General features: G+C 40.4%; 1 pseudogene; it reads left to right on the forward strand.

Moving 5' to 3' along the window:
* Positions 1-273: 273 nt before the first annotated feature.
* The window catches only part of LOC131481190 (prenylated Rab acceptor protein 1-like), a 67,535-nt pseudogene continuing 40,578 nt past the window's right edge, over positions 274-27,230 (forward strand).

The following is a 27,230-nucleotide window of genomic DNA, read 5'->3' on the forward strand; positions in this document are numbered from 1 at the left end:
ATATCATAATACATGGAGTTTAGGAATATGAGCATTTCAGAGGCTCATAAAAACTGTACAGTTTTCTTTACGCAAGTCAGCATGCTGTTCCTTGGATCCCCTAAAGCCCAAACACTGCAGAAATCTACCATGTACTTGTGTTTTTACTCAGCATGTCACTGTAATTAATTGTAATGAAAGTTGATCAAATTGGGAATAATGTTGATATTAGCATGGCAGCCACAGGAAACACATTTATGTGTGACTTTGTGAAAAAGGAGGCAGCATTGCCGACATGGCGGCCCAGAAGGAGCCGCAGAAGGATGCCGAGGCGGAAGGGCTGAGCGCCACGACCCTGCTGCCCAAGCTGATTTCGGCTGGCGCGGGCCGGGAGTGGCTTGAGCGGCGCCGTGCTACCATCCGGCCCTGGGGCGCCTTCGTGGCCCAGCACCGCTTCTCGCGGCCCCGCAACCTGGGCGAGCTGTGCCAACGCCTGGTCCACAACGTGGAGTACTTCCAGAGCACTACATGTTCGTGTTCCTGGGCCTCATCCTTTACTGCGTTGTGACGTCCCCCATGCTGCTGGTGGCCCTGGCTGTCTTCTTCAGCGCCTGCTACATCCTCTACCTGCGCACGCTGCAGTCCAAGCTCTTACTCTTTGGCCGAGAGGTGACCCCGGCCCATCAGTACGCCTTGGCCAGAGGCGTGTCCTTCCCTTTCTTCTGGCTGGCAGGGGCGGGCTCGGCCATCTTCTGGGTCCTGGGAGCCACCCTGGTGGTCATCAGCTCCCACGCTGCCTTTTTATTATTATCATTATTATTATTATTATTATTATTATTTGGTTCCTGCATTTCTCATTTTTATTTGACAGAAAAAGTTGCTCTTGCTGTACAGATTTTTAAAAAAAACCAAATGCCTTTTAAGAAACGTGAAAAGATGGGAGGGGGCAACAACCCAAGGGGGCGCAGTAAGGGCCGGCTAATTTCCGTGCCCCTTCCAAGAACACCTCTCAAATCATCTCCCCACCCCCACAGGGACTGGAGTGTGCCCAAGGGCGCGCCTCCCAGAGTGTCCTCAAATACATCCCTCCCCTAATTCCCACCTGTTTTCCCTCCCACCCTAGCCCCGCAAAACACATGAACCAGGAAAAACTCAGAGATTAACATTTCACAGGAACAAAGGAAAGGGGGGAAAAGGGGGGGTTTAAAGAGGGGTCTCTTCTTGAAGATGTTGCCAGGGCTCAAGGCAGGGCAGACAACCCCCTCCTGCAGCTCTGTTGGGGCAAAGAACACTCCCTGTGGCTCCCTGGCACAGGAATGTGCTGGAATATCCCCCCAGGACGATTTATGGAGACCTGGAGGAGTGGTGTCGCACAGGAAAGGGGCTGGGTGTCTCCCTTCTACGTTTGTGGCTAGGGGAGCGGCCGTCCCCATGCTGGCCTCTCCGGGAACCCCGCTCACCACTGCTCTGCTGGTCCAGTGGTGAGGGCTGGGGTGAGGGACAGTGACACTCCACAGGTGAGTAGCTGAGGGACCGTGAGTCCTGTAGAGAGTCTATGGGCTTCCGGGGCTGCGAGACCTGTGCTCGCCAGGGAGTGGCTTCTTGGGGCTTGCAGGTTTGGGCAAGGCCTGAGGGTCAGGCTTAGCAGGGGAGGAAGAGGAGGAAGAGGAAGCAGAGGAGGAGGAGGAAGAGGAGGAGGAAGATCCCAAGCACTGTGACATGCCATGACAATGGTGAATCCCTGTCTGGTGCAGGGTAGAAGCAAACGGCATCCTCAGACAAGATCTGAAAAGTGAATGCAATGGGCAAATAGATAATACTGGTGTTTGTTTTCTCATTATGTTCTTATATTTTAATGATCTTGATGAACTACCCGTTGAAGATAAATCACGATTACTTAAGTTTAGGATGATGAACTGTTTTTGTAAGCACACATTTAAAATCTAGGTTCTATTAACTTGTTGGATCCATTGACATAGAGGTTCAGTTCATCATCTCTCATGCTTCTTCACGAAAAGTAATACACATTTTTAAATATTTATTTTATTTTATTATTTTATTTGAAAGGCAAAGTTTAAGAGACTAGGAAAGAGAGTAAGAGAGAGAGAATTTTCCATCTGTTGTTGCAGGCATTGCCTAGTACACTGTGCCACAACACCATTCCCTTAATACTAGCTTAAATGAACTTTGTGAAGCACCCTTAAACAATATTCAGTTTTTGTAGGTGCAGTGCAGTAGCCTAGCAACTACATTCCTCTCTTTGGACACACCAGGATCCCATATGGGCACTGGTTCTAATCCCTGCAGCTCTGCTTCCCATCCAGCTTCCTGCTTGTGACCTGGGAAAACAGTGGAGAACGGCCCAAAGTCTTGGGATCCTGTACCTGTATGGGAGACCCAGAAGAGGCTCCAGGTTCCTGACTTGGGATTAGCTCAGCTGCAGTCATTGTGGCCGCTTAGGGAGTGAATCAATGAATGGAACAGCTTCCTCTCTGTCTCTCTTCCTCGCTGTAAATTTGACTTGCCAATAAAATAAAATAAAATCTTTTTTTAAAAAAAGTTTTTGGAATGAATTATATGTACACAAAATAAATATTTTAATCAAAAGTTTAATGGTTTTTGAGTACAAGAACATGTGGCTAAGATCAATTGACTGAAATCTCTGCACATTAATATTGATCAAAGTGACCAATTGATTTGTCTCTGGATCTACCTCAATACTTTTACAAAAATATTAGGTATATAATATAAATTCCAAAGTTGTATTTAGTATGTGACATGAATTACTTAGGCTATTTTTACCTTCCTTTTTTTTTTTTTATGATTTTCCTTCATCATACTGTAGGCTTCTCTAGCCATCTTTCTTACTTGACTGTGCTAAGAACCAAGAAAGATACTTAGATTTTGCTCTGGTTAGAGGCTAACAACTGAGCCTGCCATCGTTCAGTATATGCCAGCAAAAGACATGAGACTCAAGGGTGGGAGACAACGGACTGTTTTAGTCATGGCACAGCAAGCAGAATGAAATTAACGTTCACATTTATTTCTTACATGTCCTAAGTCCCACAAGATGATGAAGAGGCCAATTGACAAAGATGCTATATACTCATGGGACTTGTTCCCAAGTAAAAGAAAACTGATTTTAGAAATATGTCAGTATCAAAAGGGTCTCTAAGGAAACCCATTCAGATTTCACACCGAAAGGAAAGATTGCTCGGTCCTGGAGGAAGATGCTGCCTCTTTCTCCCAGGGCTGTTGCCCTACAAGTATACAGGAAAAGGTAGTACAGGACAAAAACTGTCAGAAGCATGTGTAAAGTCTCTAAAAAAATTTCCCTTCCCCAATGTCTAGTTCATCATTAATTAGAGTGATACCTTCCTTTTAACATTATCTTAACCAACAAAAGCAAAGGACAACAAAGAAAAAGTTAGCATAATATCCATAAAATGTAAATGAGTTTCTATTTTATAACTTTAAAATCCATACTTGTAAATATTTTGACATCACTGCTGAAACAAAAGATTAACATTCTGAATAGTTGTTAGATTTAATTTGAAGACTTTGAACACATTAAAAGTTTGTGATTTTTTTTTTTTTTGGTTTCTGTATTATTACTGACAAATCATAAAATTTAGAAATGGATCATAAACATCAGTTTATCTTTAAAACTAAAATAATCCAACTTTAAATATAATAATAATTGTAGTGGTAGATTTTGGATGCATTATTCTGTACACATTTTTTTCAAAGATCTATTTGTTTTTATTGGAAAGGCAGATCTGATTTACAGAGAAAAGGAGAAGCAGAGAAATCTTCCATCCACTGGTTCAGTTCCCAAATGGACACAATGGCTGGAGCTGAGCCGATCCAAAGCCAGGACTAGGAGCGTCCCTGGGGCCTCATGCACAGATGCCATCTCTCACTGCCCTCACAGACCAAAAGCAGGGAGCTGGACAGCAAGGGAATCAGCCAGGACATGAACCAGCTCCCACATGGAATCCTGGTGCTCACAAGGTGAGGATTTAGCAGTTGTGACATCACATCAGTCCCTATTCTGTATTTTGTTGTTGCTATTGTTAAATTCGTTATTTTTATTTTGTTTTTTTTTTTTTTTTTTTTTTTTTTTTACATAGATGATCAGGGTGAGAAGGATCAAGGGCTAGAGAAAAGTAGCTGTAATCATTGTTTCCAAATTTTCTATTTCTTCTTCCTACATCTGGGGGAAGGGAGGAGTGGGGGAGAAGCCACATCCAGCTGCCCAATTGCCCCTTTATGCAGGGATTGGGAACAGCCAACCCATGTCAACTCAGGGTCCCTGATATGGTACATGTTCCAAGGGTTCTGACCAGGTGGTGTCAATAGTGGTGAAATATTATCGGTCTCACTGATACAAGAATGAGGAAGCCCTTCCAATATACATTGGCCAAAGCAGTCAACTTTAGAGTCTCCATTCACCCAGATTTCTGCTATTGTACCATATGTTCTCTGTAGGACTCAATAGGCTACCATATCTTCCATATGTATCTGGGCCTGCTATCCACTGCTCTGTTTTTTCCACTGAGGTGGCCCAGTTCTGACACATGCATTCCATGGTTAGACCACCAATCACTGATGTGAGAACCCAGTTCCCCAAATGCCACCACCTGTGACATTCCCCAGACTCTCTGCAAGCCCACAGACCAAGTGCCCACAAGCATGCCACTGGGCAGTTAGTGGGCTTTCCTCTGTGCCATTAGCACCCTGGACCACCCAACCCAGGCTCCACCAGACACCCCAACCCCAGGACTCATAGACCTGGAACTCTCTGCATAGGTGGGCCCAAGGACTCTGATGCAACTCACCAAAGACGTGCCTGCAGTCTCCCTAATGTGCTCAATCCTAGTCCCGGATCTTGCACTCTCCAGGTTGATCCACAGTCTAGCTTGACAGGATTTACCCCAAGTCCCAGCACTTGCCACCAGATGCTCTGGCTAAGTCCAGTCAGCCTGCACTTACTTGATCATGTGTGCCCCAGTGGCTACAGTCAGGTAGCCCAGGCTGGTTCTCACCCTAACCCAGTTCACATGCAGGCCAACAGATATTGTAGCACTGCCCAACCTGGTCTGCCCCCATTCTCAGTTCTCACACTCATTAATGCAGGCAGTGACTCAGCAGGGAGTCTGCACTGCCACCCTACCAGGCTTACACCCCTTCCCTGGATCTCATGTATACTGGTGGGTGCCATGGCCCAGTCTGGCCTTGCTTGCTGTGTCTTACCTTGGCATTTGCTGGTGGATGCTATAAACTAGCCCAGTCTGGTCTGTGCCTGAATCTTGCTCCTGCTAGTGGGTGCTGCAGCCTAGTCTGGCCCAGCCAGCTCCTAGTCCCAGCCCTAATGTGAACTGGCTGGTGTTCAGTTTCAGCTCCCTTGCTTACCTGCAAGTATAGTGGCCCTGTCTGTGAAAGTTCTTCAGTAGTCATTCCTCAGCTGAACATGAGCCGCCAGGTTCCCACTTGCCCCCACCTGTGCCTTCCCCAGGTACCCTTTAGGCCGACACCTGTAAGTCCCCAAAACCTACTTCCAGGCAACCCTAGGGCTTCACCCAGTTGCAAGGGCTCAAACGTTCGTGTCATCCTTTGCTTGTTTTTTGCAGGCCTTTAACAAGGAGTTGCATTGGAAGTGGAGCTGCTGGAACACAAACTTAGATACTGCCATTGCAAGTGGCAGCACAATGCTGGTAGTTCATTCTCCATCTCTATTCAATTCTCCTCCTTCCTTTTTCTTTTTCTCAATGATTGCATATTATGCACCATAAAAGCAAATATGCACTTTAAATGAGTATTTGCATTTCTTTGGCTCTCCACTTTTAAAAAAACAATATAAACAATGGAAAAATTAAATCTAAGATGTTAGCATGCAATATTAAAAATTGAAAACACACTACATATCAAACTAGAGTGTGACAAATTTATGTCATGCCTACATGATGAAGTCATGGGCATTACTTAAAAATGACTTGTCAAAGGAAAATCTTCCACAAGCTTATAATGCTAAATTAAGAAAAATCAAGAAAAATTGTAAATATCCCTAGATTTATGGGGGACACAAAGCTTAGGGAGAGACAGACATTTCACACAGAGATTAAAATGTGACTTGGGACGTCTACATCCCATACCAGAGTGCCTGGGTTCATGTCCTGGCTCTGCTTCTGATTCCAGAGTCCTGCGCATGTGTGTCCTGGGAGGCAGTGGTCATCACTCAAGTGCTTGGATTTGACCTGAGCTCCAGGCTCCAGGCTTTGGCCTTAGGCCTGGCTGCTGCAAGAACCTGGATGGTGTGATACTTCCCTCTCTTCCTGCGTCTCTGCCTCTCTCTCGCTTGCTCTCTCTGCTTTTGAAATAAAATGAGAAGAATTAAGTTTTTAAAAAGAAAATGCTCCTAAAAAAGAGCAGTAAAATGGTAATGTAATTTGTAGGACATACCAGAGTTTTTTATTTGTAGTTCTTCCAGTCATTCTGTTGATTTTTGTAATAGGAAATATATTTATAAATAATAATAACCACATAAAATTATTTCAATGGAAGTAGAGATATTGAAAGTATACAGAATATATATCAGAAATTATATAGGCATTTGCAATTAAATATGTGTCAATGTCCTTATTTTTTGCCAGACTATTATTATTATTATTGGACAGGCAGATATACAGAGAAAAAGAAAGACAGAAAGAAAGATCTTCCATTCGCTGGTTCACTGCTCAGGTGGCCACAATGGCCAGAACTGAGTTTTTCTGAAGCCAGGAGCCAGGAGCTTTCTCCAGGTCTCCTGTGTGGGTGCAGGGTGCCAACACATTGGCCATCCTCTATTGCATTCTTAGGCCACAAGTAGGAAGCTGGATGGGAAGTGGGCTAGCAGGGATAGGAACCCGCACTCACATGGTATCCCAGTGCATGCAGGGTGAGGACTTTAGCTGCTTAGGCTATCACAATGGGCCAAGACTATGATTTTTTTTTAGTAATTTTATATATAAATATACACCTAGCTAATTATACTGAAGGCTATGAATATTAAAAAACTACTTTGTTCACTTGGATTTTCAGCAGTTATTCCAGAACTTGTGTCACTTAATTGTTCAACTAATGACAATTTAATTAGTACCTGACACAAGTGTTAGCTAAGGTGTTAGTCCAGGTCAGGACACACCATAACCACGCAAAGTTCTTGCTTTTACATAGCCTGCAATCCAGAAAAGGAGAAGAAATCAATAGAGAAAATGATGCTCCAATAATTTCTGCTTGTGATGCTGAGTGTAAAGACAGCAAAACAACTTGATGAATACACAAAGAGCTGAGAGAAATCTGTACAGCTGGCCAGGCAGCTGAAGCCTCTGTGAGAAGGCACCAATAAGTTGAGATTCCAAGGAAAGAACACAGCAGTTAGGGAATCCAAAGCCAGTATTTCAGTTTTGGAGGACAGCATTCACCATGTTTTCACAGTTAGACTGACCTGTTCAAATTTTAGAGACTGAACCCAGCAGAGCAAGGAGGGAAAGAGATGGAAAAAGAATCATTCTGGCAGGGGCACATGCTACAGTTCAAAGGATTAAAGCTGTTATCTGTAGCTCCAGCATACTCTATTGAATTCTGATCCAGCTTCCAGCTAGATGCCTGGGAAGATAGCAGAGGGTGGCTCAAGTTCATGGGCCTCTGCACCCACGTGGGAGACCAGGGAGACACTCCTGGCTCCTGGCTCCTGGCTTCTAGCTTCAGACTGGGTCAGCTCTGGGCATTGCAGCTATTTGGTAATGAATCATCAGATGGAAAAATGCCTCTCTCTCCCCTCTTTCTGTAATTTTTAAATAAATTAATTCATCTTGAAAAATCAGACAACCAGAGGCAAAAGATACCACACATGGGTGAAAAACCCTTAGAAAGGCTAAAAAATGTGATACAACACAAGGATCTTTTCCTTATGTTCTTTTGAAGACAGCTTGATTGTCATATGTCCTGGTGAAATTGCTTTTGGTGAAACCCTGTTGGGAGTTTTGTGATCCTCATGGATGTTGTTTTCCAATTGTTACTCTAGATTAGGGAAATTTTCCCTTATTATTTCATTAAATTTATTTTTAAAGATTCATTTATTTTTATTGCAAAGTCAGATATACAGGGAGGAGGAGAGACAGAGACGAAGATCTTCTGTCTGTTTATTCACTCCCCAAGCAGCCGCAACTGCCAGAGCTGAGCTGATCTGAAGCCAGGAGCCAGGAACCTCCTTCAGGTCTCCCACGTGGGTGCATGGTCCCAAGGCTTTGGGCCGTCATCGACTGCTTTCCCAGGCCACAGGCAAGAAACTGGACAGGAAGTGGGGCAGCAGGGATTAGAACAGTGCCCATATGGAATCCCAATGCGATCAAGGCAAGGACTTTTGCCTCTGGGCTATCACACTGGGACCCCATTAAATACATTTTTTATACCCAGTTTCTCTTTCTGGATCTTCTGGGACTCCCATAACTCTTACATTTGGCCTTTTAGTAGTATCTTTCATTTCTCGAATACTTTTTTTAGCTTGACCCATATCTGCTTCCCGATTTTTGTTTGTTTCACCCTGGTGACAAGAAATATCTTTTAATTCTGAGATTCTTTCTTCTGCTTCACTCATTCAAGTTTGAAGACTCTCCATTGTACTTTTAATTTGCTCCACTACATTCTTCATTTCTAATATATCAGTTTTCATTTGGTTAATTTCCAGTGTGACATATTCCTTAAGTTCCTTGTACACCTGCTTAACATGCTTCTGATTATTGACAAGAAGCTTTATAACAAATTTTTTTGAATTCTGTATCCCCCATTTTCTTGATGTCTTCCTCACTTAACTTTGATGTTGACAAAAATGTTTGCTCCTTCGTAGGGCAACCTATGGTAATATTCATTGTGCCTCTGTCTCTTCTTTTGCTGTTGGTCAATGTACTTCTGGTTATCAGATTCTTCTCCTTGGGACGGGTTTCTAAGGTGTGTCACCCACAGGTCTAAAATTTATTTTACTTGCTGAGGTTGCTACATGGCCCTTTGTAGTCCCTTGTGTCACTGCCTCCAGAGAATTCAGGTCTGGGTTCTTGTGTTAGACCTCCAGCATGGTCTCTGCAGCCCCAGCTCCTGGCTCACCACTCTCCTCCTCCTGTGATACTGTGCTGTTGCTGTGGCTTATCCACCAAATACCACAATAAAAAGGGATGGGACAGGCTGAAGGCAGGAGCCTGGAACTCCATCGGATGGCAGAGTGCCACATATTTAGCTTTGTAGAGTGCAAGTTAACGGAAAACTATATCAAAAGCAGTGGTGCAGCTCCATTCCAGGCAGTATGCTGGAGTTTCAAAAGGACCCAGCAACAGCTTCACCTCTTGCATGACAACACTCATATGCACTTCCATTTTTAAATAAAGACATAGAAAGGTAAGTAAGCTTTTCCAAATTGGCAGAAATACTCTTTCCAAGGGAGTCATATCTCCCCTTCTTGGCTCTTAAGAGACAAAAAGAAATTCTGAGGGCAAATTTTTAAAGATTTATTTATTTTTATTGCAAAGTCAGATATACGAGAGAAGGATAAGCAGAAAGGAAGATCTTCTGTCCGATGATTCACTCCCCAAGTGACCGCAACGGCAGGTCTGAAGCCAGGAGCCAGGAGCCTCTTCCGGGTCTCCCATGCAGGTGCATGGTCCCAAGGCTTTGAGCCATCCTCGACTGCTTTCCCAGGCCACAAGTAGGGAGCTGGATGGGAAGTGGGGCCACCAGGATTAAAACCTGTGAACATATAGGATCCTGGTGCGTTCAGGACGAGCACTTTAGCTGCTGCTAGTCCACTGCTCTAGACCCGAGAGCAAATGTTTAATCTAGTGATTAAGGTGCCTGCATCTCCCATTGACGTTGCTGTGTTCAGTACTCAGATACTGATTCCAGCTTTCTGCTCATGAAAACTCCGGGAGGTGGCAGTGACAGCTGCAGTCATTTGGTGCCTGCCTGCCACCCACAAAGGAGGCCAGGATGAGTTCTGAACTCCTGGCTCTGGCTCCTGCCAGTCCCGGCATTTAGGGAGTGAAAGAGTACATGAAAGCTCTCTCTGTCTCTTTATCTTGGCGTACCTATTAAATAAATAAATATTGCTTAAATGCTGGAGGATTTATTCTCTAAGGTGCTACTTTTCTCAAAGGTGTTTATTGTTAAAAATGCCCAATTTCCTAAGTTTTTTTGATGCCACTTATTACCTCTCCTAAAATAAAAGATCAAGTAAATCCTTTTTTCTGGCTTTTCATATGTAATTGTCATTACTTCAGATATTCTTGATCGAAGGAGTGACTTTGCATTTCAAATGAAAATCCTCTAGCCGGTTGTTCAATTCTGGTCGATTGAATTGGAAATTCTTTGTACAGTGCTCTGCACATATGTGTGCAATGATTTCTACTGAAAAGTTGAATGGGCCAGGTGGGAACAAGATCCTAAATAAGTAGAGAGGGAGGGATTGAAAACAAAATGATTTAGGAGTCAGCACAGCAGAATAGCGAGCTGGCTTATGGCTCTAGCAACCCACATGGATGCCAGCTCCTATCTCGGCTGCTCCACTTGATCCTAACACTGTGCCCAGGGAAGCTTTGGCAGATGGCTCAAGTCCTTGGGACCCTGTCCCCACATGAGAGACACAGAAGAAGCTCGTAGTCCCTTGGATCAGTTCAATTTTGGCCATCGTGGCCATTTGGGGAGTGAATCATAAGGTAAAGACCTCTTTATCTCTCTTTTTATCCTTGTAAAATCTGCCTTTCCAATAAAAATAAATCTTTAAATAAAAAGGAAATAAAATTGTTTAGGATTCACAGCAGTGATCCTGGGTTACTTCATTTCTTGGGAATACAATCCTTCCTACATTGCTTTGATGACCCATAGTCATATATTACCACGGAAAGTCAAATTAGTTATATTTTAAAGAGATTATAAAATCTGCTCCTGGTGATATTTCCAAGAATAGTTCCCCAATCCATCTTGATGTATTTGTCCTCTGGTGTTGTTAGACTTTGTTTATATTCATTTGTGGCATCAAATGTTCAATTGAATTTAATTCACATCAACTTAATTTCCATAATGGGTTATGCAACTTGATGAGAAAAAACATGCAGTGAGCTTTGCTTCTTCAAGACATCAAACTAGCATCATCTGTTAGTTATGACAATTCAAGTTAATCAACTGTTTCTTTTTTCTTTTAGTGACAAGAAAGCAGGAGGGGGAGGGAATTGAGAAAGGCTTTGCATTAATGTCAATCAGTTCTCAGAAGACAGAATCTGTTCCTTGAGGTCTGAAGAATCAGGTACACATGTTTTTAATTAGCAACATCTTTGCACTACTCTAAGCCTCATTTAAATCTCCTCTCTTAGTGGTTATGTTGATTTTCTCAATTATTCACGTCCCTGCACGTCCAGGGACAATAACTTCATCAATGTAATCAACTGAAATACACATAGATTTCAGAGTAGCAGAGAAAAGCCTCTTCCTTGTCAGGGGATAATGGCACTAGAGGAATGCAACCTTCACAAAGGGGCATTTGTCTTCCTCCTCCAGTAAAAAGCGGGTACTTTCTGAAACTAATTTGTAAAGATGACACGTACTTTCCTGCAGATACAAGAAGCACGTGTTTCAACTGCTTGGGACAAAGGAAAAGTTCGTTTACCACAATACTGAGCAAACTGTTTTCACACGGACTGGAAAGCAACACACTCTGTCCCAAATTACATCCAGGAAGATATATTTCTCCTTAAGTTCATGTGTCTCACAGAGGTCAGATGGATTCCCTGGGGGCGCAGTTTCAGGGAGAGTCATGATGTTAGAATAGTGCCTCTGTTTCAAAGCAGAGCTGGCCAAAGTTGATGGGCTGGTTTGCACACGCACCTTCACTGCGTGTGCAGCTCCACACAGCGTTGAAGGTATGGAATGAGTGCGGTGCTGGGCTGCACTCTTCAGCTAGAGCACGGAGGATCAAGTCATAGCCGCTGCAGAGAAATGGCTCACAGTCCGACGCAAATTCCAACTGTGCTTGTGAGAAAATGAAGTGTGCATTCAGGCTTCCTTACTAGGTGAAGTCTGGTTTGATGACATCTGTCCTCAATGGAACCACCGCAAACCCTAGTGGCTGCAGCAGTCACCCTGTGTGCCCCCTTGTGTAGCTCACTTGACGGGCACCGGCCAACCACAGTACAAAGTGTTGTGATCATCCTGACCAGCTGGGGCACCCTGATACCCTGAATGCAAACGCATGAGGAAAGCCTATTCATAACTTTCCCCAGCCTTGTCAGAAAATAAAGGAGAAACGATTCTGTTTAATTGCCTAGGAAGTGGGGGCAGTACTTGTGGACTTGCATCCCTACACCCTGGGGGAATCAGAGCCGCGCCCCTTCCTGAGCCAACACCGTCCCTGATTCCCTCCCTAGTCATTCCCAATTTCGTCCTAAGCCTACCCACAGCCTCCAGGTGCAGAAATCTGCACTGCACACGTTGAGTGCCTGAAGCAGTGGGCTTTTTCCCTCTTCACTACACAAAGCTTTTCGAGCCCACAGGACACAATTCTGATCAGTCTCCCAACTGTTCCAACTGTTTCCAGCGTTGTGTGGTCCAGTGCTCTACTGCCACCTCTGAGCTCCACGCTCTGATTTCCAGGGGTGTGAGGCAAAGCCGCGGGGGGCAGTCCTGCAGACCACTCACCAGACCCTTCTTTATGTTCAGGATCAGCCGGTTGTGCCAAGCGCAGGTGGAGCGGGCAGAAGTGTGTGTGTCTGTGTGTGTGTGTCCGGATGGGGGGAGGGTTCTTGGAGCCTTGGCTCCGAGCCTGTGATGCCTGGGGAGAGCTGTGACTCTCTGGGGCGAAGGGGCAGAGTGTGCTACTGGAGAGGAAATGTGCTGAGAACTCCCGGCCAGGAACCGGCGGGCTGGGCGTTGTTCTGGCTTTAAAGAGCAAGGGATGGTTGAACCCTCCGCCTGACTTTCCGCGTTTCTTACCCCATCCTTTATGAAATAAGCACCCCTCCGCCCCCCATACTGGGGCCTGGACTAGGAGAGCCTCCTGAGCAGTGAGTACCCCGCAAACTCTCCTCTGCTCTGGGGCTCCTGGCCCAGCCCAGCCTGACACTCACTTGGACCGCGTCCGCTGGCTCCTCAGCACGCCGAACGTTTGCAACGCTCATTTCCCCCTGCTTGATTTTTTTCCATTTTTTCCTTTTCTCGTCTATTTTTTTTTAACAAGAACCTGTCGTTTCTGTACAGAGGGTCTAAGGCTCATGAGCATCCGATCTAGGAAATTAAAATAGGACGAATCAAAAATGTGATTCCTCTAATTGTTAATCAAGATTTCAGTCTTCCAAAATAGCCCTTTTCATCTTATGTAATTAGAACCCACGAGCTTTACAAAGCAGCTCTGGATTTTCCACGGTTCTCCTGCGCCTCTCTCTCTCTCTCTCACTCTCTCTCTCCCCTCCCCCTCCATCTCTTGCGCGTGTGTTCGCGCGTGCGTGCGTTCTCTTTCATTTCTAGCATCGAGAAACTCGTTCAGGGCCACTGAAACTCAGGAGCGGCTCAGATCTTATTTCCACGGATTCCTGCCTTTCCGGAAATGTTACGCCCAAATAAGTATGAGGCTGCGATTTGGGAGAAGCAATTAACCCCTACCAGAAAATAAATCACCGGAAGAAAGGAGGCGAAGCTGGAAGACTGGATTCGCTGGTGGAGGAAAAGTGCGACCTGGGACCAGGCTGGGGAGGTCCAGTCCCCTGACTTCAGCACCGGAGGGGATGGACAGCGTCTCCGGGCTGAGCTGCAGCCACTGGGACAGAACTGCGCTGTTGCCTCCGCGGCTGCAAGCTCTACCGCCACTGGTAGCTGGGCTTCTGTCTCCTCGCAGCTGAAAGGCGGTGCCTCCTAATATCGCTTCGCTTCCCAGTCCGCTTTCTTGATGGACGCCGAATAACCCTTCCAACACACACCCCCTACCTAGAGGCAGGACTCTGAGGAGTAAGTACTCTTGCTCCACAGTGAAACTCTGTAGCAACTTTTAAGAATAATTTCTCCATAGGGGGCTGGGAAGAATGCAGGCAGAGAGTGAAGTCCAAGTTCTTAGAAGCACCCAGGAATCATGGGTTCTGCAGTAGGGGACAGAATACTCAAAGGCCCATACTTCCTGAAATAAGCAGAATGTTCCTGAATCGATTGCAACTGCTTTGGAAATAGCTTTGTGAAAGGAAGTCTGGGATCTACTCATTGCCCCACTTGGGAGAAACCAAGAAGACTTGCAATTTCTGTGTTTGGCAGGTAAGTGATACTAGTGCTATTTCTGTTTGTTACAACTATTAAAAGAAGAAAAAGAGACATTAAGGATCTGATTTTGTCTTGTGAATTATGATAAAACTAGACAACTTTGTTGCAAAATTATTGCTCCTGTGTCACGATTTTAGAAAATCTTCTACCTGATAAAAGTCAGATATATTACTTCTCTTTAGTCATTTATATCACAATAGGAAAAACAATGTGTGATGTTCACTTGAGTGCTTATAGTACAATTTTACCTTGACTTCTTAATTTCTCCCCTAATGCCTGTTTGAATCTGTGTATATATATATTTTAATAATGTAGTCTGATATTTTGCAAGAAGGTATTTTCTGATTTATGCATGCAGTCAAAAGTGATCTTGCCTGTGTTATACAGTGTGTTATAAGTCTCAAAAAGTTGACATACACACGATATAATAATATTCCACAATACATTTTATATGGCAACATTTAGCCAAACCAAGAATGGGAAAAAATTTAAAGAAATGAACACTTTTGTTCATGTGAACCCTCGAAGTGCATGCACCTGTAGAATGTTACCTGAAGACACACACACACAAACACAATTTTTACTTAGCATTCTTTTCCAAGCCCTTTACAGCTCAATGCTGCTTGCTCTCAACAGATGTGCCAAGAGGCAGAAAATAAGAAGCTTTAACACGCCTGTTTCAGAGAGCTGGGGTTTGACGTATTAGTTCTGCCAAATACATTTGTCACTGGAATGCAGAAAGTGGCAGAGCCCAATAGATTCTCGGCAAATCATAAACTTTAAAATTCTACTTGAATCTCTTTTTGCTTGTTCTTACTTCTAAAGTCTTTACTTAGAGTGTTAAAATTGCAATCTTGCACTGTGACCTTGATAAGCATTCTGCTTTAATAAAAAGGGTTCATTGGATAAAAGCAGTGATACAAATTTATAGCTCATACCTGACATTCCACTAAGAATTCAATCAATTGCAGTGAGTGCAGTCAGTTCAGTGGAGAGTGTTGGCCCTACAAGGACAGAATTTTATAATCTTGCAAAGACCTGCGGTGGAGTATGCAGAGTTTCTCTCCTTTGAAAAAAATATCAGGAGTTATTTATGCTTTTCTTTGATGTAACAGGGATGTGTAACTAATAACTCTAGCGTATTCTAGTCTTCCTGTTCTTTCCTATTGAAACACAGAAGTCCGCCAGTGCATATTCTGGCACTGATGGGTGGGCTTCTGGCCTTTTATTTGCCATGGCCATTGCAATCTGAGGAGAAACGGTCTTGCACCATCCCTTACCACTTGCCATGAACCTATTTGCGTAGCAGAAAGGGTGAAGAAGCATATCTGTCACTGAGCTCCCTGGGGGTTCCCTTGCCCTACATAGGTCAAAAATGATCATCTGAAGAGCAGGAGCATGGAGTACTAATATTATTCCCACAGTGTGCTCCTAGCACAATCTGACTTTCCTTCACCAAGTCTGAGATGCGAAAGTGAAAGCCTTACGCGGAAAACTTCATCACATTTTAAAAGAGCTGCAGCCTGTTGTGAGACTATTATTTTGGTTGTCAATTAACAAAAGTGGACTCCACAGATCAGCAGAGCATCAAATGAAGTCAAGGAGTATGTTGCAGGAATCATGCCTGTGGGTTTACAGCCGCAGTTCCCTTCTCATGAGTAGAGGGGGCAGGCTTTCTCCATGTGAGGCTGGAATTTCACAGAGTAAAAGTTACCTTTGCCTAATCCTTTTGGAGACTCAATCACAGAAATAAATAACTTTAATTTACCCTTCAGAACTTATGAAAGTGCATGGAAACCTCTTTCAGTCCTTACCTCTGGGGAAAACACAACACATCGAGGCAGAGCTTTGCAAACTGACTTTTGGCCACTTAAACGGTAAATTACAATTACACAAAGAAACAGAGAGAGAGGGAAAAAAAAAAAGGTGGGGGTTACCGGAAAGCAACTTTCCTTTGGAACACACTCACTTGTCTTTAAATAGAAATGAGTACTTTTATATTCAGCAATGTTTTCACTTCATCCATTAAAGTAATCTTTATCCTTGATATTTTGTTTGTTACCAAAAAGGGTGCATGAGGTTTGGGGAGCATCATGCACATGAATTCAATACCTCCATCCACCAAAAAAGAAGTTCTGTTGGATATGGCTACATCCTGTAACTGTGCTTACATTGGGGTTCAGAAGGCAAAAGGAAATGGAATTACATAATCAGGAAAATGTAAAGTATCAGCAGGGCCCAAGGATAATTAGAAATGAATCCTGGGTTCAGTTCAATTGCTTTTCATCCTTTCACAAGCGATGAAAGGTGCAAAACAGGAAAGGAACTTCAAGCTCAAATGTTTAAATTGCGAAAGATTGTAAAACTCTCTTGGTTGACTGTTTGAGTAGACTGTTTAAGTATCAAGTGGATATGCTGATGCAATTATTGATGCCATTGAAACAGAATGGATAAAATGCACACAGATTGCCTTGGGAAGTATATTGTTGAATTTGGATCAAGTAAAAATGTTTTGAGGAATGTCAAAGTGTGATATGACTATTCTTAAAATTTAGGAATTCCTTTCAATCATTCTCTACTTTTTCAGCATTTAAAAAGTATAAATCTCATGCAGTTTACTTGATGTTGCAAAAGCTATGAGTGAAGAAAAGTGTATCATAGGCAAGAAATGATTTTGAAATATGCTCGCCTCCTCGTAATCCTGAACAATAAACTATATAATAGGACTCAGCTGAACAGAGACCTCATAGAGGATATTTTCCTACCATTTAGCTTAGCAGAGTGTTACACATGATATGCGCTGAAAGAGACAACACATTGCAGCATAAAACATGCCATGCATCATGATGTAGGAAAACAAGCGTTGTTTGATAGTTGAAAGATGAGGATTATTAAACTACTAGTCACAAGATTTTGTACAAGTCTCTGCCTTCTGAAGTTCAGTTTTTCTTCCATGTCATGGGGAGACTAGAACTACTCGATTGAAACAAAATCTTCTCAATGCATTGTTGATACCTAAATAATTATTTAGTGAATGAAAGTGCCTATTATGTGGAATATTGGAAAGACTGAAAACAAAGCTTCAACTGTGTTTTGGAAACTTGTGTGCAATGCCTGTGAAATACATTATTTTAAATAACATTCATCCATTCATCAAAACCATTTCTAATTATTCGATGGTTGGGGTGTCCTTTACATTTTAAACCTTTCATTGTAAGGAATATATTTTTCTGTTAATTAGCTATCATGCTCTCCATCTCTTAATTGTATTAAATGTAGGCAGGCTGCAGTTTAAATAAAAAGTTGTTGCTCAAGATAGACACAGTGTCCTGCAGCAGTTGGTTAAGCCTAGGTCAACATGACCCAAGTCATTTAACACCTTTCACTTTAACCTTTGAACATTCTTTGCGTTGTACCTTTCTGGTAGAAAAATAAGTATAATTTTTAGCATTACTAATACTGACAAGGGAATGCATGGGTTTATATAGAATTTGAAACTAAATTTCAAAACCCATTGAGACTGTCTTGATTTTGTTTTTGGCTAGTGAAGATGGAGTGAAAGCTACACACTTTGGGGTTGATTCATTGAAGAAATCTTGACAAGCTATAAAAATACAGTGTTGATTTCATCTATTGGCCCAGCTTCATCCATAGAGATTTTCAGGAAATTTATGCCATGCATAATCTCATTGTTTATTTGCTTTTGTTTGTTAGAGTTTCATATGGCTTTCGTATATTGTTTCAGTATAATTTATTTGTGTTTTGTCTAGGTACATTTCTGTACTATTATTAAAAGTGCACTAATGATATGTTTAAGAAAGTTACCCATTGCTTCATATTAATTGCCAGTATATTCATATAATTGCCAGTATATTTCTGTGGTTAAATTATTTTGCTTATATTAGAGAAGAAAACTTGTGTAATTATCTATTTAATGATACTTTTTTATTGTTCTGTGTATTGTTGTGTAGAAAAGAGTGAAACAATAGATAATGGAAAATTAAAAAGCAAGAAATAATATGTAATTAAAATAATTTCTTGGGGTCAAGATCTTCATCTTCAAATTAGATTATACCGGGAAAGTTGTTCAGCATCTACATGCTCCAAGCAGCAAAAGAATATTTTAATTTTCATGAATTTGTTCCACAATTTATCAGGAGAGCTAAAGTAAGTGTTTAGTTTAAATAAAAGAGTCAAATCAATTTATTGTTATATTGGCTAATAATAACTGCCAGTTTTAATGTATATACTTATATATTCTTTATAATTAAAATGTGAAATAACTAAACCTGCATTTATATTTCACAAAACATTAACACTTACTCAAAATTCATTCTCTAAGCTTTATTTACACTTCATTTTATTCCTCTAGAAAGTGTCCCCTAGTCTTATGATATCAAGTACACTTGAATTATCATCAACCCTTACTTTGAGCTTTATTACAGAGATGGTATTAACTACCCAAGTCAGAGCTGCAATGTTTCGGAATCTTTTTGTCTCTAATTGTAAAACAAAATTAGATGTCCACTTCCATGTGTTTCTAGAACAGCTCTGTAACAATGTATACTGAAGGACTAGTCCACTGTCTTGCACAGATGTGATGATGCCCAACTGGCATGTGGTATTACTTGGCATGTTGAGCCATTATCTTAGTTCTGATCTCAAAACAAATTATCTCATATGATTTCTGCAGATAAACATCGAATTCTGAATATGGTCTTCAAAGCACAATATATTCACCATTACTGATATATTTTCTTCATGATTTGTCCTATGAAGTGTTCTGAACTGTTTCCTTATCTGAACCTGCATGTCTGTGCAGGACCAGCTGTCAATGTTATCTTTATAGTATCAGCTAGGTAGGTAATGCAAGAAGCAAGATGCCCAGATAGGCTACAGCTATTTGTAGAGACCAGGCTGGCCCAAATAGTCCTCTGTGTTCAGTTCTCAGAACAAATTGCAGGGACCAAATATGGAATTTTACATGTAATGTTCTCATGTTCACCAAATTTAATATTTAGACTTTTGCAATGGAATGAAGTGAGCTGCATGCCGGATTGAGGACACAGCATATCTTCTATGTACCAGTGGCTGCACAACCAGGACACTTCTGACTGCAATGTTGCACATCCAAACTGGCACATTTAATCAAAATAATTTCCTGTCTTCTGTTTTCATTTGAAAATGGGAAAATGAGAAATGAGTTTTGCAAAAGAGAAACATTTTAGTATCTTGTAAAATTTAAAAGTTATAAATCTCAAAAAAAATGTGAGTGGTTAAAGCACACCATTTTCTTGAATTGGCAAAAATATCGTAGGGGAAAAATAGACAGCAGACTAAATAGAGATGAAAAAGAGTCAGTGATATTGCATCATCTATTTTATTCCTAGGTCTTCACTTTCTTCCTTCTTACACATTTAGCAGCTACCATAGAAGGGAGAAGATGAAAAGAAGGGATAATTAGTTATTGTCCTCTCTACTAAATGCAAATTCCCCACCTTCTCAGACTAGCAAATGTATTTTTGTAATACTCACATTCTTTAAAAGTAAAATCTTAGATTATTTTTCACACTTTCAACAGAAAATCTGATTCAAATTCATCGAATCTTCTGTTAAAGAACACAAGTGGGAGGTAAATGGCCTACTCTATTTTCAGAAATGTAAGTTCCAATACACACATAGGTATACAAACACACAGGTGACTGAAAGTGGGCTTTTGGTTTAATATTCTACTATTCTCTTCCACAGCCTCTTCCTTTGTACTTTTGTTAATAGTGACTATGCCAGAGGGAAGCAACTGTATTATGGTTAGTAATAAAAAGGTAATCATAATGCCTAATTGATATCTGTACATGTTTAGGTTTGTTTTTCAATATACAACATATCAGTCAATGTGCCTAGATCCAAATAGATAATGAAAATAAAAGATGTATTACTGTTTTTATTTAGCAGTAAATTAAACAGTAGCCATGGTTGAATTCAGGTGTTTGAATAACATTATCTACATTCCTAAATTGTCTCCATTTTCGTGTGAAGATTTATTTATTTTATCGGAAAGACAAACTGTGCTCACACACGTGCATGTGAGAGAGATTATCTGTTGATTGACTCTTTAAATGGCTGTGAGAGTTGAGACTGAGCCAGGAGCCAGGGACTCCATCCAGGTATCTCCCATGAGTGGTAGATGTGCAAGCACTTGGGCCATCTTTCACTGTTTTTCATTAGCAGGGAGCTGGATCCGAAGTGGGGCAGCTTAGATTTGAACTGGGTCTCATGACATGCCTGTATTGAAGACAATCATTTAACCTATAGTGCCCAAGTGTCAGCCTCTATCTTGATTTTTATGGAGGGATTAGTTGCATGATTCATTCACCTTTGCCTTTGCCATATGTGTTGTGTCACTCTCTTACGTACTCTTTCATAACTTCTAAATAGATATTATTTCTTTTTCAAATGTACTCTTCCTCTACATTTCCAGTAAATGTATTAAGATTGATCAAGACAGTATTATATGTTAACTTAGAGAATAGGTAGGCTCTAAGACATTCTATTGGTTGAAAAAATAACAAATATTTTGAACTATCATGGTGCCATTTTCAGCAAGTGTGTGACAATATACAAGAGTAGAGAAACATAATGAGTGTCTGTTACAATAGAGGAATGCACTGAGAAATCTTGAGTCACTTAACCTGTCATCTTTATCCTCTGTTGTGAAATTCTCAACAAACTGAAGTACATTGGCTTGCGATCACTCTAAAATCCTGGGTTCTGTAAGGAAAAGAAACCTATCTCAAGTTGAAACATTTACAATGTGACTTTCCGTGGAGGATTATACTTCAGTTTTGGAATATCTTTCTGAATTTTTAGGTTAACAAGTGAATAATTTCTTAAAAGTACACAAGTGGAGACTAATGGGAACAAATGTGTAAATACTTTTCCTAGATAACATATTCGGTATATTTTTAGAAGATTGAATTAATGTATTTTTTTCATTTATCATATAGCAGGCTTACTCCAGTTTAGTTGATTTTTTCAATCTTTTTTGGGGGGTGGGTGGGTGGTCTGGTGTAGTTTTCATTCCTGAGGCAGCACATTCCTATGCACAAATTAATCTAATTTCCTGTTTTTTGCACCACCAATTATAGGTAATTCAAGCAAGAAGTAATATAATAGAGTGCATTTAGAATCTAAAGAATTCACATTATTGTATTGTATCCATTTCACTAATTCCATGAGTAAAAGTCGTTCATTTTAACCTCAAAGCTATGTTTTCTCTAATTAATAATTATTTTAGTGAATACAAAGATACAAATAAAATTTGTCTTTCCTGCCTAATCATTTTTCCTTTCCAATGTTTTATTTATATAACTATAAGTTTCTGGAAATTCCCTTAAAGCTGGAGTTACTGTGTAATTTCTACGAAACTCTTCAAAGAACATAACAAATATATTCCAGAACATTCAACTCTGTTTTTCAGTTCCCAGGCACAGCATCATTCCCTGACAAATTGTGCTAGATTCAGATTTTTTATTCCCATATTTGGAGGTTCACTGTTATTCTCATAGTAGGATTAAGAAGCTGATTTTTTTTATTCTTATTTTGTAAACTAATTCATTGAGCGCTGGAAAACTATCTGATTCTTCATAGATTAAATCAAAATTAAGATAGTAAATATTTCATAGGTTTCCTATTTACGTGGTTTGGGATGAAAATTTTCCACTCTTTTCTAACACATCGGTTAGATATTTAACTAATTTTAGAATGTGCTTACAAAAGAGAAAATAGGACTGGGATTTATTTATTTATTTTAAGATTTATTTTTATTGCAAAGTCAGATATATAGAGAGAGGAGGAGAAACAGAGAGGAAGATCTTCCATCCATTGATTCACTCACCAAGTGACCGCCATGGCTGGTGCTGTGCCGATCCAAAGCCAGGAACCAGGAGCTTATTCTGGGTCTCCTACACGGGTGCAGGGTCCCAAGACTTTGGGCCTTCCTCAACTGCTTGCCCAGGCCACAAGCAGGGAGCTGGATGGGAAGTGGGGCTGCCGGGATTAGAACCAGTGCCCATATGGGATCCTGGTGCATTCAAGGTGAGGACTTTAGCCACTAGGTCACAGCGCCAGGCCCTGGGATTTACTTTTAATATTACTAACTGCAAGAGCTTAGATCTTCAAAGAAATGGAATGACTCACATATTATCTTGATCTGAATTTTATATAATCAGGGAAGTTTTTGCTGTGTGTTTAATTCTTGAAAGTCATATTTTAGGAGTATTAGCCAGTCCTGATCAGCCACATAATCTGTTGCAGAACCCGGAATATGAAAAATGCAGTGTACATCTCTACTTCTAAATTAAAGATGGATTCCCAATGAAACTATTAAATATATACTGACAATAAGATGCTGGACTCCCTGTCATTGTCCATACTTGAAATGTCAAGATACACTCGAAGAGCAGAATGATGGACTTATGACTGTTTATGAAGGACTATACATTTGTAATAATATAGGGGAAATTAGTGAGGGTGGGGTTTGGGGGAGGAGGAAGGGAAATCAGAAAAATTATGGAAAGAAATCCTAAAATAATGAAATATATGAATTCAAAAAAATAAGTGGTATTAAAAGCATGAAAATTAAATTGAGTCAACTAAAATTAAAGAGTAGGTGCTGCTAATGCAACTAGCAGAGTACTAAGTTAACATTTTTGTTACCACGAGGAGCTAAAGTGTTGGATGAAGGAGATGTTCTCTTTTATGAGGGAAGCCGTGATTGAGGACATACTGGAACATATCAATGGATGATGAAAGGATAAAACAGTCCAGTGGCAAATGGCTGAATGATTAACTTTAGAAGAAGATAAAAACTGATACAACTTTGAAGATCAAAATGAAAATCATTGCTGAAGCAATGGAAATGTAGTGACTGTGAGAATATAAAAAACAAATTGTTTTTGGTATAAACAATCACATGCCTGAAAAAAAGTATGTAGACAGAAAGATTTAAAGAGGAATATTTAGGAAAATATGAGGGAAAAATACAAGGATGAGTGCATAGAGATGTAAAGAAGAAAGAGATTGATGCTGCAGAGTTGACAAGGAATGAGCCGTTGGGTTTCCTGAAAAGCAGACCACTGCACAATCGACTTAGGAGTCTCTCTCTCTTCTGTAAGAAGAATGAATTTATTTCAAAACTCGGAGTATTTGAGTATACAAATATGTTGTTTCAGCCTAACAAGACAGCAAGAAGGCATTTTTGTTTCTTTTAAGGGACAGGGTTATTTGCAGAATGAAGTTAGAAATAAAACAATGAGTCTACAGAATCAGCAGTTTGCACATGTTCAGGATTTGTTCTGATGAAGGTCCATCTAGTTCCAATGGGGGCAGTCTAGGGCCTGTCCAGGGAGTTAATCATATGGAGGCTTCTTGACAATAGGACTCAGTTGAGTGGAATCTCTTCTATTAGCTGGATCACAGCACACCAGTCCTATCTCCCATTCAAGATAATTCTGAAATTCTTATGCAAATTTTAGCATTCATCAGACTAGGCACAAGAAATTCACAATAACAATAGTTGAGATTTTAAGGATAATTGAAGAATGGAAAGGAAAGAAAGGAAGATGCCTTTACTATTGTTATAAATTTCCCACTTTCAATTTTTCCTATAGACACCAACTTCATTCTGGCTGCTTTCTACTGATTTGGAGTGAAGTAGAGGATTTTTGAAATGGAAAATTTGGCATTATAGACATCTTCTTTGGTTTCCCCTCTAGAGAAGATCATAGTCAAGTTTGCAAAGTTTTCATATGTGTAATAATTTTGCCTTAAACCTCAGTAAAACACTCAAAAATATTATTCAAAGTGTTAGTCCTAACTTTAAAATATCTTCAAAAAATATACCTGGTTGAAGATGGCACCCTGGAAAATAAATGTAAACCCAATTTTCATGTTGTGTATCTATAACACATGTCAAATAGACTAACAAGTGCCACCAGCTATAAGTTGTCATAGGTATTGACTAAGGCTCAGTGTATGGGTCACACATAACATTAAATTGGATGGACACATGTTACCATTAGGAGCATATTCCCTGAACTGTTCATGTTGTATACAATATTTTGTTTTGTGGAAAGCACATATTTCACCTTTACATGACGATGTGTGTGTTTGAAGCTATTTGGCTTCGGAGGACTGTGTTCCTCAATGGGAGAACTTAAAGAACAAGCATCTGTGCCCCTATATAGGACAATAGGCACATCACACAAATCAGTGAAGATTTAGTGAATAGCAGTTGAGACATTCTTCAATCTGTCAGATTCCTCAAATCTAATCAGACTGAAGCAATGGAAGGGCTTCATTGTTTTATGAAGCTGATAGGAAGGAGTAGGCGTACGAAAAAAGGAAAGCAATTCAGACTACCTCGGGGCTCTGTGCAGTCAATCCTGTCCCTCCTTGGTCGTAGTCTCATCTAGAATCTTTTAATACTACCTTCCTGAACCTGTGGATGTTTCATTGCATCACATGTCTTCTGTCTATAATGATGGGGGTTGGTGAGAGCAACTGTTACTTTATTGGATAATCAATCAAAAAAGATACACATCATACTTTAAAAGAAACATTACCATTACTGTTGTATCCAGTTAATATTTTTATGAATTTTTGAAATGTTATAGAGAAATCAGCAAAAGAAGAGTTCCTTGGGTCTTGTTCTGCATGAAAGAAAAGTCCCATGTGAATAAATCAGTGAGCAAAATGAGATCTTTAAAAGATAGAAACTTCTTGCTATAGCAATGAGCATGGAGACCCCCAGAGGAAAACCAAAGAATCTGGTCAAACTGTATTCTCTTAGGCACTATTTCAGTGGAAACAGAAACAAAAACAGAACAGCAATCAATTGGATCAAAGAGAGTGGTTACACAAAAGTCATTGACCTGAAATTCTAATTCTGACTACCTAGCTTAACATGAAATGGATCTTGCTCAAACAAAAATCACAGTAGAAAGATATGATTGGTAATATTTCTTTCTAGTCTTATGTTAAGCTAAAAGTCCAGAAGGGTGGAATCACTGTCTCCTTAATATTGTCCTGATATAACAGAAAACTAATAGGAATGGGGGACTCACATTCCAATTGAAACTCAACCTGATTTCTATTTTCACAATAAAACTAGACTCATAGTGACATCAGGATATTGATCTGGCTAAATGCGTCTTTTTGGGGAGAAGCAAGAATCCTATATGCCTTCAAAAGAAATCTCCTTTTCCACGTTCCACCAGGGACCTGGCACTCTCTTCCTATTGGCCCATGTAACTCCTTAGAGATGTACTCTCATGCAACCTGCAACACCAGCGGAAGTGTGCGTTAGCCACTGGAAGACAGAATCTCCTCACTAGTAATACATAGCATAACATTGATTTCACTTAAAAGGATGAAACAAATTATAAACAGAATACTTTTTGTTATAACCTGTTTTATTCTGATATGCAGTGTTTGTGTTCTCAGTCTAGGAACACATGCAGAATTTCCGTATTTCCCTCAAATAAATTTCTCATGATGAAGAATGAATGAAAGAGACCTGTCTGTTTCTGAATCCCTGTAGTACGTTCCATCTCTCAAGGAGGCTCTGTGACCACTGTATCCCACATAACTGCTGGAAGTTCACAGAGTTTATGCCCTCAAAAACCTGATTTGGTCTTATATTCAAATTGTTTTAACAGACCACTCAAAATTCTCCAGATAATTTCCTAGCTTTATCTTGATAGTACAAGAATAAATTATCCACTTTCTAGAGGCCAATTAAGTTTTCTAAACCACTGGTGTGCCATTTAGCAAATTACCTTTTCAGTGCACTAAAAGGCTCCCCAGAAACCTGAAGAAGTTAATGTACCACCAAACATGGGGCAATTTATCCCCTCATCACTGATGGGACCAGACAGTTAGGAGCATTCGGGGAGTTTTTGTCTGGAATCACTGTGAGTGTATTCCCTGGGGTTTTTAAGGGCAGATCATGGATCATGGGAAAAGATTTATCATTGCAGAGGAAGGAGGTGCTGCAAGGAACAGGAAAGTCCTTTCCCTTGAGAAATTCGGAAACTGCCATTTCTATTAAGAATGGGGAACCCTTTTTGCTACCAGGAGTCACTTGGATACTTAACAACATGATTTTGGTGTCATACAATCTCCCTTGGCAGGGCTAAGTCAAATGATTTGATAGGCCTTATATGGCTCACAGGTCAGATATCCTACACCCTTCTACCATCTATACACTTGTCAATCATTAGTCTAGTGTGTATCCTATGGTCACAATTATCTTGTTACCGATGTATGTTAAAATTATCTTTATTAAATAACCTATGTTTTATTTTTCACACAGTAAGCATTTAACATTTTGGTTTGATCCAGTTTGTAAAGTTGTATGATTTACTTCAAGTAAAAGAACAAATCAGCTACTTAAATGCGATTTATAGACTAAATGTAACTCTTTCTGATTGTGCCCTTCTCATGTTACAGATATTTGAGTAGTAATTAGCAGATGGAATGCATCCACTTGTCTGTACCTATCTTTTCCTTCATTTATCTATCTTTTTAACAAATTATACATGCATATATATGCACACACATATGTATCATACACATGCATGCTACACACTTAACATTCTTAATTATGAATATATGAAATCATTATGAGAAACAAATATTTCCACTATTTGCATTTAACTTTATAAAAAACAGTATGTCTTTAAATCTTGTCAACCTTTATTTCTCCAAAAATTTATATATGTATGAAATAATTACAATGATAGATTTATCAATTGAATGAAGCGTAGGAATCATGTACATTAATTGTATATGCATCTAAGGCTTCAATAGATTATTTTCTGTTAAACAGAATTAACAAACTCCAAATGAAACACATCTTTTTCCTTAAA

This window comes from Ochotona princeps, chromosome 9 (genome assembly GCF_030435755.1).
Source record: "Ochotona princeps isolate mOchPri1 chromosome 9, mOchPri1.hap1, whole genome shotgun sequence".
NCBI classification, from domain to species: Eukaryota; Metazoa; Chordata; class Mammalia; order Lagomorpha; family Ochotonidae; genus Ochotona; species Ochotona princeps.